Source organism: Peromyscus maniculatus, chromosome 12 (assembly GCF_049852395.1).
Source record: "Peromyscus maniculatus bairdii isolate BWxNUB_F1_BW_parent chromosome 12, HU_Pman_BW_mat_3.1, whole genome shotgun sequence".
NCBI lineage: Eukaryota > Metazoa > Chordata > Mammalia > Rodentia > Cricetidae > Peromyscus > Peromyscus maniculatus.
Genome location: NC_134863.1, coordinates 9,369,334 through 9,382,041, shown reverse-complemented (window position 1 = coordinate 9,382,041; position 12,708 = coordinate 9,369,334). Strand labels below are relative to the sequence as shown.

The window sequence follows — 12,708 nt, the reverse complement described above, 5'->3', positions numbered from 1 at the left end:
GCTCAGAATACACCAGCAGCCAATCACTCCATCAGCACTGGAAACCCCCAGAACATGGGTTAGTAACTAACTCTGCATGCTAAGAACTCATTAAAGAGCATTCAATCACACGCACACGCACAGGCACATGCACAGTTTTTGAGTATTCTTAGGTCTGTAGACGTGAGCACAAAGTATAGATTGCACGTGTCTCCCATCCCCTCCATCCCCTCCTGTATCAACATCTTCCATTAGATGGTGCAATTGTTCCAATGACAAGCAGACGCTGGTACATTAACTGAAATCCACGTTACATTTGGTTCATTCTTTTATACACTGAAGATTTTCTATTTTTATCATTCATATCTCTTATCATGGGCTAGGGATGTAGTTCATGGTAGAATGCTTCCCTAGAATACATGAGACCCTGGGTTTGATCCCTAGCATGGGGTGGGTGTGGGGGGCTAGAACACAAAAGGCCCCAAATAATTTCCTAACACCACACATAAAATAAATGATTTTTAAAAATCCAATCTTTGATATGTTTACCAACATACACTGAGAGTCAATCCTTTCATCAATAACTGCAAATTGTATTGCAAATTTTCTACTCCAAAATTTCAAAGTCTGTCCCAATTAAGCCTAAGAGCCAGGATGTCCTGTTTCCCTCTCCCATCAGCAACAGGAGAGCACGGCATAGGTGTGCAGCTGGTTGCCCAGCCAAGAAATTCCAATAGTCTCAGTCCTAAATATACAGTCACTGTGATGGCTAATGCACTCGGGAGGATGTGACTGTCAACCTGACTATATTTGAAATGAACCCAATTATCTGGGCACATCACGAAGGATTTTCTTGACTGGATCATTTAAGATGGGCAGACCCACCCTAAACCTGGGCCACACCTTCTAGCGGCAGCCCTCATAAAAGGCCTGCTGTTTGCCTGCTTGCTCTCACTCTCACTGTTAAGTTCAGCATCCTGTTGCTGAGGCCTTCCTTCCGATATCAGAATCTACTTCTTCAGCATCCTAAGGCAGACTGAGGATCAGCTAAGTCATCCAGTCTGATGGCCTGAACTACTGGATCCTTGGTCTTTCCATTGAGAGACAGACATTGTTGGACCAAGGAGATGACAGGCTATAAGCCACTCTCAATAAATCCCCTTTAACATACATACTTTCTCTCTACATTCTCTCTCTCTCTCTCTCTCTCTCTCTCTCTCTCTCTCTCTCTCTCTCTCTCTCTCTCTCTCTCTCTTTCTCTGTCAGTTCTGCTCCTTTACAAAAACCCAACTGATATAGCCACACGTACCAACTACACAGCTTCTATGTGCTCGCTAATTACACTAACAAAAGCTTGCTTCATTCAAGGTGGGACGGTGACAGGGAGGGAGGATGGACCAAAAGGCTGATGTTGTGGGATATTTTGATTGCACTGACACTCCTGAGGCTGCCCAATAACGTTATACCTTGAATCAGGGGGCGGAGCCAGTGATTAGCTGACCAGAGAAGGCGCACAGGAAGGAAAGGGTGGGGACTAGAGTTTGAGCTCTCTTGGTTCTGGTATCTTCTGGCCCAAAAGCAAGGTCAGCTGGTTGCTACTCAGCCTCTCTGAGCTAGCAGGTTTTCACCCCAGCCTTTGACATCTGAGTCTTATTGATAAGTAGAATGATAGAGACTTAATTTAAACCTACATATCGCGGCTGTGGCAGAGCTGGGACCGTGGGACTGGGAGCCTTGCCAGGCCATGGCCTGAGTGACCAGCAGGGCACTGACTGAGGGGCCGTGGGGCAGCAGACAATACTTGGAATATCAGTAGATTCACGCACAGCTGCTAACCAACAAACATCAGCTGACACATCTGCTCTCACTCCTCCACTGGGCAGAGTTTACGCTTTCCTTGTAGAAGCTTGTTTTCTTTTTCTCTCTGAGTGGTGAAACTTACACTAGCATGAGTATCTCCAGCAATTATAAGACAGCGACAAATAACAGATCCCCAATCAGGACAAAGTGGTATAGAACCTAGCACACCATGCCTCGTACAAAGCAGTCTCTGAGTGTATGCCGCCTCTTTTCAGAAAAACACAGAGGCAGCTCAAATATTAGAACTGAAAATGTTTTGTGCATAGGAGTAACTTGGAAGCCTGAGCTGATCAAATCTAAGAGCTTTAATTCATAGACTAATTATCTACTTCAGTTGGTTAAATGTTCAGCATCAGGAAACTACACGTTCTGGGAAGGTAGGCTAGATTTCAAGAAAATAATAGCACACAACGGCAAAAGAGTCAACAGTCCAATCTTACATGAAATCTTCATAAACAATTTAGTGGTCAGAGCCTAAAAATGTGGGACAATGGAAAGAGGAGGGCTGGAGGCAGGTGTGATAAAGGGTCTTTCAAGCTGCATATAACCACAGGGAAGGAAAAACCACAAAAGGCTAAGAGGTTCAGAACGCAGAAAGCTACTCTAGGACTCCCGGCATGCCTGGGACTCTGCACAGGAGGGATACAAAGTCACAGGCAGAGACACGGCAGGAGACAAAGGGCATTAGAACAGCACTTCACAGGCATACTGAGTAATGTCACATGGTCCATAAAACAAGCCTTAACATTATTAAAGTCTGGCATCATACAGTGTGTGCAGTCTTTTTTTATTGAGTAATTAATTAATTAATTTTTGCCAGCCCAATCACAGTTCCCCTCCCTCTCCTCTCTTCCAAGCCTCTCCCCCCACATCCACGCCTCCTCCTTTCTCTTCAGGAAAGGGCAGGCCTCCCATGCACATCAGCCGGCCACAGCATATCGACTTGCAGTAAGACCAGGAACCTCCTTTCCTATCAGTCTTTATCACATTGTAATTTAGAGTTTGAACAAAGACTACAAGAAAATCCCCACACACTCAGAAGTGACACATCTCCAAACAATGAGTTAAGTGAGACATTATCAACTGGAAACTGAAAACATTCTGAGCTAAATGATAAGGATTTGCAATACATCCAAATGTATGGGCTACAGCTAAAGAATCGCACACACTGGACTTGGGACTGGACTTGGGACTGCTCTAAGACTTTGTTCTAAGGTAGGGGCTGATTTTCTGCAAAGAACCAGAGAAAAAATAGTTTAGACTTTGTGGAACCAAGAGACAAAAGTCAAGGACACTTATGTAGGTATCTCTACATATGAAAGAAAACCAATTTCTACAAAATGTTGACTGGTAAAATTTGGGTTATAATATCAGTATTCTTTCCTTCTGCTGCTTTGTGCATTTTTTTCTTTCCTTTTGAAATGAGGTCTTGTGTATCCCAAGTTGGCCTTGAAGCCTCTATATAGCTGAGCATGACTTGAACTTTTGATCCTCCTGCCTCCACCTCCCCAGTGCTGGGATTACAGGAGTGATCGATCCACTGGGCCTGGTTTACGAGGTGCTAGGGACTGAGCCCAACGCTCAAGCATGCCAGGCACGTGTTCTTTGCAACACACATCTACTCATGAGAAAAACTGGTTCACTTTATGGCAAAGTCACATTTCTCCTATCTGGAGTTTTAAAAGGTTTTCTCTTTTCTAGCAATTGATCACAAATCACTATTACTGCTAGAGACTTTTTTCTCAAGTATCTTTCCATTTATGAGTATGTGATTTTAATTTTTCACATTCCTATCTCAGAAGATGTTGGAGAACTGCTGCATTTTTCTCTTGACATTTGCCCTTTGTCATCCAAGTCACATTTCCATTTGGAAACTGTTAAATGGATATTTTAGAGATTGAGGCTGTAGCTCAGTTGGTAAAATGCTAGCCATGAAAGCAGGAACATCTGAGGCTGATCCCCTGCATCTACATAAACATTCAGGTTTGGTGATGGATGTGTTGTGTTCTCAGGCTGGGGAGGCAAAGACGGGCAGATACTTGGAAGCTTGCTGGGCAATCAACCAGCAAATCAGCAAGCCCCAGGTCCCAGTGAAAGACTGTCTCAAGACATAAAGTGAAAAGTAACTAAGGAAGACAGTCAGTTTTGATCCCTGGCCTCCACACACACACATGTATATGGTGATATTTTGTATATACGCTAACAAATAAAGCTTGTCTGAAGATCACAGGGCAGAGGCAGCCACAGAGTTAGCCATACAGGCCAGGCAGTGGTGGCACACACCTGTGATCCTAGCACTTGGGAGGCAGAGGCAGACAGATCTCTGTGAGTTCAAGGCCACCCTGGATTATATAAAATTAATCCAGTCTGAAAGAGAAACAGAGCCAGGCCTTTAATCCCAGTACTTGGGAGTCATGTGCCTTTAATCCCAGCACTAGGAAGGTTGAGACAGAAGTGGTATAGCTGGGTGGAGAACGGAATATAAGGTGGGAGGAGACAGGAGTTTGGCTCCCTTTTGGCTGAGGACTCAGGGGCATTCAGTCTGAGGATTCGTGGAGACAGGATTTCCCCCTTTTGGTTGAGGAGTTGTCGAGGTGAGAAGTGGCTGTGGCTTGTTTCCTCTGATCTTTCAGCCTTTACCCTGATATCTGGCTCAGGGTTTTTATTATAAAGACCAATTAGGATTCGTGCTACACATGTACACCTGTGCACCCTGCACCAAAAGTGCAGACACACATAAGCATGTACACATACAGGTTGGATAATGCAACAGCTCTCACTTTTTCAGAATAGTTTTAGCTATTCTGTTTTTTTGCCTTTGCTGGGAAACTCAGTGCCAGACTCAGTAAGTTTTATAAACATCCTTTGACAGTACAGCATCAGAAAGGGAGACTTTGTGTGTCTTAGTCAGGGTTTCTGTTGCTGTGATTAAACACTACCCAAAAGCAAACTGAGGAGAAAAGGGTCTATTTCAGCTTACAGCTTGTAGACCATCATCCAGGGAAGTCAGGACAGGAACTGAAGCAGAGGCCATGGAGGGTGCCGATCACTGGCTTGCTCCCCATAGCTTGCTCAGCTGGCTTTCTTATAGCATCCAGGACCACCAGCCCAGGCCTGGCACCACCCACAGTGATATGGGCCCTCCCACATCAACCATTAATCAAGGAAATGCCCCCATAGGGTGACCCATGAGCTTGTCCACAGTCCTGCCCCAAGGGGATTTACTCAGTTGAGGTTCCCTCTTCCCAAATGACTCGAGTTTATGTCAAGTTTACATGAAACTAGCCAGCACAACTGACCCCTGTCAATCTGACATACACATCACTGTCAAACCATAACTGCTCTTTTCTTGTTGTCCAAGACGTCATATAAATATCAATATCACAATATAAAACATATTCCAAACTTTAAAGGTCCCAATCTTTACAAATTCAAACACTCCAAAAATTCAGTCTCTTTAAAATAGCTAAAGTCTCGCAACTGTGAGCCGCTTTAAAATCAAAAGTAAGGTACATGTTTTCTTATTCCAAGAGGGAGGAGCCAGGAACAGTCACAACCACAGCCAAGCAGAACCCAAGTCCAGCACCGTGAAGCTCAGGGTCAGACGTCTGGGTCTCATGATCTTCTGGGCTCCACCCCTCAGCTGCTGATGTCCTTGGTGGTCATCCCACAGTACTGGCATCTCCAAACTGCTGGGGTCTCCTGATGTGACTGGGCAACACCTTCACCAATGGCCTCTCTGGGCTGTTCTCTGGGACTCTGACTCTGTCACATGGTGCCAAGTCTCCACGACCCTTTCAGTCCTGGGTCTTCTACTCAACTGAGGCCATACCTTCACCAACTGCCTCTCCCAAACTCTCTTTAGGGCCACACAGTGCCAAGCATCAGCTGCTCTCCATGACCCCTCCATGCCTTCGAAACCAGGACCACCCAGGTGACTCTATATATTACCAAATTTTGCTTCCAGCATAAGATGCAGCCTTGGCCCCCTCTGAACCACGCCTCCTGTGTACTGACCTTGAGGAAAGAATCCCAGATCTCACCTCAATGATGCTGGGCTCTTCTATTCACCACTAATTTATCAGCTCCAGCTGACCAGAACTGACTGTCCCAGCAAAGCAAGAATTTCATTTTAATGGTTTTGGTCTCATTAATCACAGCAGATTCTTTAGCCCCAGCTGACCAGAACCACAGACTCTGAAAACTCAAAGCATACTATGGCTTCAACAGAGTCTCTAAGGGATTCTCAAATGTTCCTCTAAAGCTTCACAAGCCAGACCTCCATTGCCTGCATTGCTCTCAACATTATCTTCCGAACTTCCACAGAACAACCCACTGAGCTCTGAGCACTCAAAGGCTTTCCCAGCCCGAAGTTCCAAAGTTCTTCCATAATCCTTCCCCAAAACAATATGGTCAGTGCGTCACAGCAATAGTCCATTTCTGGTACCAAATTCTGTCTTACTTAGGGTTTCTATTGCTGTGTTATAATATTGATCAAAAGAAGGCTGGAGAGAAACAGGTTTATTTCAGTTTACAGCTTGTCTCAGTCACTGTTCTACTGCTGTGAAAAGACACCATGACCAAGGCAGCTTATGAAAGAAAGCATTTAATTGGGGGATGGCTTAGAGGTTCAAAGAGTGAGTCCATTATCATCATGACAAAGAACATGGCAGCAAGCAGGCAGACACGGCGCTGGGGCAGTAGCTGAGAACTCACACCCTGATCCACAGACAGCAGGCAGACACAGAGCTGGGGTAGTAGCTGAGAACTCACACCCTGATCTACAGACAGCAGGCAGACACAGAGCTGGGGCAGTAGCTGAGAACTCACACCCTGATCCACAGACAGCAGGCAGACACGGCGCTGGGGTAGTAGCTGAGAACTCACACCCTGATCCACAGACAGGAGGCAGAGAGAGTGAAACTGGCTGTAGAGATTTTGAAACCTCAAAGTCCATCCACAGTGATACAGCTTGTCGTAGTCAGGATTTCTATTGCTGTGAAGAAATACCATGACCACAGTGGCAACTCTTAAAAGGGAATATATTTAATTGGGGTTGGCTTACAGTTCAGAAGTTTAGTCCATTATCAACATGGCGTGAAGCATGGTAGCACACAGGCAGACAGGCATGGTGCTGGAGAAGGAGCTCAGAGTTCTATATCCAGATCCGCAGGCAGCAGGAAGAGAGAGCCCCTGGGCCTGGTTTGAACACATGAGACCTCAAAGCCCACCCCCACTGACAAACTTCCTCCAACAAAACCACACCCACTCAAAACCATTTTCTTTCAAACCACCACACACCTCTTCTAATAAGGCCATACCTTCTAATCTTTCCTAAACAGTCCACCAACTGGGAGCCAAACATTCAAATGTATAAGCCTATGGGGCCATCCTCATTCAAACTACCACAAAGCTTGTGGTCTGTCATCTAGGGAAGTCATGACAGGAACTCAAGACAGAAACCTGGAGGCAAAAACTGCTGCTTACGGCCTTGCTCCTCATGATTTGCTCAGCCTGCTTTTGTAAACACCCAGGACCAACCAACACAGTCAGGGCACTGCCCTCTGTGAGCTGGGCACTCCCACATCCATCATTAATCGAGAAAATGGTCCATAGGCTTGCCCAAAGAACAATCTGGTGGAGGCATTTTCTCAGTTCAGGCTCCCTCTTCCAAAATGACTCTAGCTTGTTGACATAAAACTATTAGCACAGTATATCATCCAGCAGTACTAAGGAAAAACTGGAGCCACCGCATCTTTTACCTCATTCTTGTAACTACAAGTTCCTGAGCATCTCTGATGTTTGAGACTGTTCCAGATGATGGGAAGAAAACATGACAATTCTGATACGTACAACCCATTAATTTAATTTTCTTCATCTCAAAAAAAAATTAAGATTAAGTGTAAATGCCTAAAAAAAACTTCTTAACCTATTAATAGAAAATCAAAGGACCCAACAATTAAAAAACAATGCTGATTGCATGGGCCTTGCTTCTTGGATCACATTTAATGATGATGTTCCATTTCTTCCAGAGATATGTTATTTCCTGTACAGGCAGATACTAAACTCAAAGAAACTTAGAAAAATTCAAGTGAGAGTTGGCAGGCAAGGCTGTCCCTGCAGGTTTTCTAAGTGTCATAATGGCACGAGTCCCGAGAAGATGGCTAGGATTTTAGAATGTACACACCACACAGCCCTGTGCTGACAAAGGCATGACACCATACACTGGCTGAGATGACACTGATCCTCAATATCCTATGTAATAACAAAACATGAATAGGGAGTCCCATAGTAAAGGAATACAAAAGATTTTTTTAATCTAAAAATCAAAATTTGCCGCTGTTACCCCATTTGCTACTCTTTCATAAATAGGTTTCCAAAGGGCCGGCCCTGTTGGGTTATTGCGCGCTGCCTGTGTTGGGGATTGAGAATGTGGTACAAGATCCACTCTTGTGAAGGACACACGCTCCTGTTGTACCAGACACCTGGAATTTAGGGGTAGATTTCCAAACAAGAAGCACCAGATGTTTAGATTCTAGCAGGAACTTTGGAATGCTAACATGAGAGAGAGAGAGAGAGAGAGAGAGAGAGGGAGGGAGGGAGGGAGGGAGGGAGGGAGGGAGGGAGGGAGGGAGGGAGGGAGGAAGGAAGGAAGGAAGGAAGGAAGGAAGGAAGGAAGGAAGGAAGGAAGGAAGAAAGGAAAGAAAGAAAGAAAGAAAGAAAGAAAGAAAGAAAGAAAGAAAGAAAGAAAGAAAGAAAGAAAGAAAGAAAGAAAGAAAAGAAAAATAACAAAACATTCAGAGAATAGAGTTTCCTTACTATAATAAACCATTTTCCTTTGTGGATTTAAAGGACTTTTCCATAACTGGAGGCCAGGGTAAAGTGTGGTGATACATTGTGTATCCCAATGAAGCTTACCTGGGGATCAGAGGACAGAGACAGCCACTAAATTAGACACAGAGGTCAGGCAGTAGTGGCACACACCTTTAATCTCTCAGGAGGCAGAGATCCGTCTGGATCTCTGTGAGTTCAAGGCCACACTGGGCTACATGAGAGAAACAGAAGCAGGCAGTGGTGACACACACCTTTAATCCCAGGAAGTCATATGGCAGGACACAGAAAGGTATATAAGGTATGAGGAATCAGGAACTTGCTCTCTTGAGGCTGAGGATTTTGTAGAGGTAAGTTAATGCCTGGCTGTTCTGCTTCTCTGATCTTTCAGCTCCCATCCCAACATCTAGCTCTGGGTTTGTTTTGTTTTTTTTTTATTATAGGACCTTTTAAGATTCAAGTTACAGTACAGTGCAGAGACTTTGAACACATTTTAGAAGATAGATATTGACTGAATGCTGATTATGCCACCAGCCCTCAGCACATTACTGGCTACAGTGTGAGCTCCAGTACTCATGTTTACTTGTATGTGAACCTATTGCACAATGTTGAAAGCAATTAAGGTTATAAAAATACTTAGCAAATCATTACCTCAACTATTTCCTCCTTCCTTTAGGTTATCACCTTTGGCCCCTCGATCACCCAGAATACCCTTTGCATCTACACTACCTTCACCACCGTATGTGTAACACAGGGCGCTTCTAGTAACAGTGCCTGGAAGGCTACCTGGATATTCGAGTTGGCACACAGAATTTGGCACCTGTTATTGAAATGTCAAAAGTGGCCTCACAAACAGCATGGTCATCATCCAATGCTACATGGCAATGCTTTTATGTCAATCAATCAGGGTTAATGAAAGATAAGATCCAACAACTCCAAATGGATCTTCAAACTCAGAAACAGCTTAATGCTCCCAGAGAGTAGAGCACTAATAATCAGATATGGAAATGGATGCTACTTTTCTTTTTTTTTTTTTAAATATTTTTATTTTATAATTAATTTAATTTTACATGTCAGCCACGGATTTCCCTGTCTTCCCTCCTCCCACCCCTCAACTTTCTCCCTGAATCCCACCTCCTCCAAGGCAAGGTCTCCCCTGGGGAGTCAGCCCAGCCTGGTGGATTCAGTTGAGGCAGGTCCAGTCCCCTCTTCCCTACACCAAGGCTGAGCAAAGTGTCTTAGCATAGGCCCTAGGTTCCAAAAAGCCAGCTCATACACCAAGGACAGGTCCCGGTTCCACTGCCTGGGGGCCTCCTAAACAGTCCAAGCTAATCAACTGTCTCACTTATCCAGAGGGCCTGATCCAGTTCCATGGGGGCTCCTCAGCTATTGGTTCACAGTTCATGTGTTTCCACTTGTTTGGCTATATGTCCCTGTGCTTTTTCCAATCATGGTCTCCATATCTCTTGCTCATATAATCCCTCCTCTCTCTCACTGATTGGACTCCTGGAGTTCCACCTGGGGCTTGGCTGTGAATCTCTGCATGCTACCTTCCTTATCCCCTCTTTTCTTTCTTTTCCTAGCCCTACTAATTGCATCCTGCCCCATAAACTTCTTGGTTAGATTTCTTCAACAACAGATCCAAAATATGTCTAACCAAACTCTGAACCAGTTAATATTACAGGATTACCAGCCCCTATCGACAAAGCCAGAGATCTGTAGAACCTGGTTACATCCTGAGGAAGAAGATCAAGATTGTCCCAAGAACCTTGATGCCCTAATTCAGCAGGAAGCGGTCTAACAATAACTTCACCCCCTTTCCAATCCCCAGCTGCTTATTACCCTTTTCAAACCTCAGCTGCTTATTTCCCTTTCCTACCCCCAGCTGCTTATTACTAAACAAAAAAGGGGGAACAGAAGGAAAAGGGGCCAGCTAAAGAAACCCACCCTGACTCTGGAGCCCAGAACTATGGAAAGATGGCTCAGATCAGAGTAGAAAGAAACACAATTTGGCTCAGTCAGATCAGAGCTATCTCTGCCCCTGGCCAACTGACTTGTGAAAACAACCAATCACAGAGCAGGATAGTAGAACCCTGGGCCCAGGGTTGACTCTATCCCCAAGACTTCCTGTGTAAACCACTCTGCCTAGTCAGTTAGAAAAAAGGGCTGTTCTCTCCACCCTGGTAGAGGCAGCTACTCTCCTGGACTCCTCCTTCCCAAATAAATCTCTTTCTCAAAAGTTTTTTGGGTGTGAAGATCTTCATTCACTAGTGTAGAGAAGATCCTTGCTGAGACGTCCCCCAGTGGACAAAATAAGGAGAGCTGAAACATCAGAGCAAGGAGAAGCTGAACAGAAGATCTTTGCTGAGATCTCAGTGGTGGTGGGGTGGAAAGAGAGAGAGAGAGACAGAGAGACAGAGAGAGAGAGAGCTAATAAGGTGTCCAGGACACCTTCAGGGTAGAGCTGTTGTTCTGAGCACCTCAAGGTGTCCAGGATACCTCGCCCTCCAGGGCTGAACTGTCTCCTTGCAGCTCGCCATCAGAGCTGTGCTACACAGCTCCAGGTGTCCGGGACACCTTCAGGGCAGAGCTGTTGTTCTGAGCAGCTTGAGGTGTCGGGGATACATCGCCCTCCAGGGCTGTACTGCTTTTTTGCAGTTCCAGCTGTCACAGCTGTCCTAAGCAGCTCAAGGTGTTGCCTGACTCCCTAGGTAGTCAGGACACCTTTCCCCAGAGTTGTTAACACTCATGTTTTGCAACCAATTGACTTACATTTTTGGTGCCGAAACCCAGGACACCAAACCCACAGAGTTGTAAAATGTGCAATTTACCTACATTTTTGGTGCCGAAACCCGGGACACCGAATCCACAGAGTTGCAAAACTCACGTTTACTAACAAGACCTGCTTAGAGCCTCTTAATGTGTTGCTTATGATCAACGGTTGTGCTGGCTAGCTTTTATGTCAACTTGACACAGACTAGAGTCATTCTGGAAGTCATTTCAAATGAGAAAAAGCCTCCACCGGACTGCGCTGTGAGTAAGCCTGTGGAACATTTTCTTGACTGATGACTGATGTGGTGGACCCAGCCCACAGCAGGTGGTGCCACCGCTGGGCTGGTGGTCCTCGATGGTCGAAGAAAGCAGGCTGAGCGAGCCTGTCAGCAGCACTCTGTCACGGCCTCTGCATCCTGCCCTGACTTCCCTGGATGATCAACTACAAGTGGCAAAGTGAAATAAATCCTTTCCTCCCCAAGCTGATTTTGGTCATGGTGGTCTTTTTGAAGCATGGCAATAGAAGCCCAAACCAAGAAGACAGTGTAATAAACAATTATACATTTTTCTCTTTCTTGATTACATAGGATACACTCCATCAGTAGGACTGCCAGACTAAGGAGTGGAGCCCTAACATTCACACACCTGTAAAGAGAAATCCATGGAGCCTGTTTAATGGGCAAAAGAATTTATTAAGGGGAAAAACTCACTGTACAGAGCAGAATTAACACAGGTTCTGGAATGCTGTTCCGGCCACCTGGATCAGTCCCGCTTCCAATTTCCATGAGGGAGCAAAGAGAGTGATGCCCACGTGCATCTCAAGTCTTTTTTGGGGGGAAGGGGAGAGTTGAGACAGGGTTTCTCTGTGTTGTTTTAGTGCCTGTCCTGGATCCTGCTCTGTAGACCAGGCTGGCCTCGAACTCACAGAGATCTGCCTGGCTCTGCCTCCCGAGTGCTGGGATTAAAGACGTGCACCACCACCACCACCCGGAGCATCTCAAATCTTAAGGATTACCAAGAGACCACACCACAGGGCCATGAACTTCAAGGTCATAGGCAGGTGAAGCAGTTACCTGCTACCCACCCTCTAGGGGGAGAGCTTCACGGTCATAGACAGAACAGCTCTCCACTACACACATCTGTCAACTTCATAACTAAAGATTTAGACATGTATCTACTGTTACTACAGAAGAAGACTCGTTAGCTGTGGTGAATTCTCTACAGTCTAAAGTTGAATGGACTGAAACAGAAATGAAGCAAGAGAAA

The 12,708-nt window shown here is 45.3% G+C and overlaps 1 protein-coding gene across 13 annotated transcripts in view; it reads right to left on the bottom strand.

Annotated features, from left to right (window-relative positions):
- Abcc5 (ATP binding cassette subfamily C member 5) overlaps window positions 1–12,708 on the bottom strand; it is a 94,032-nt gene that overhangs the window by 67,543 nt on the left and 13,781 nt on the right. The window lies entirely within an intron of this gene.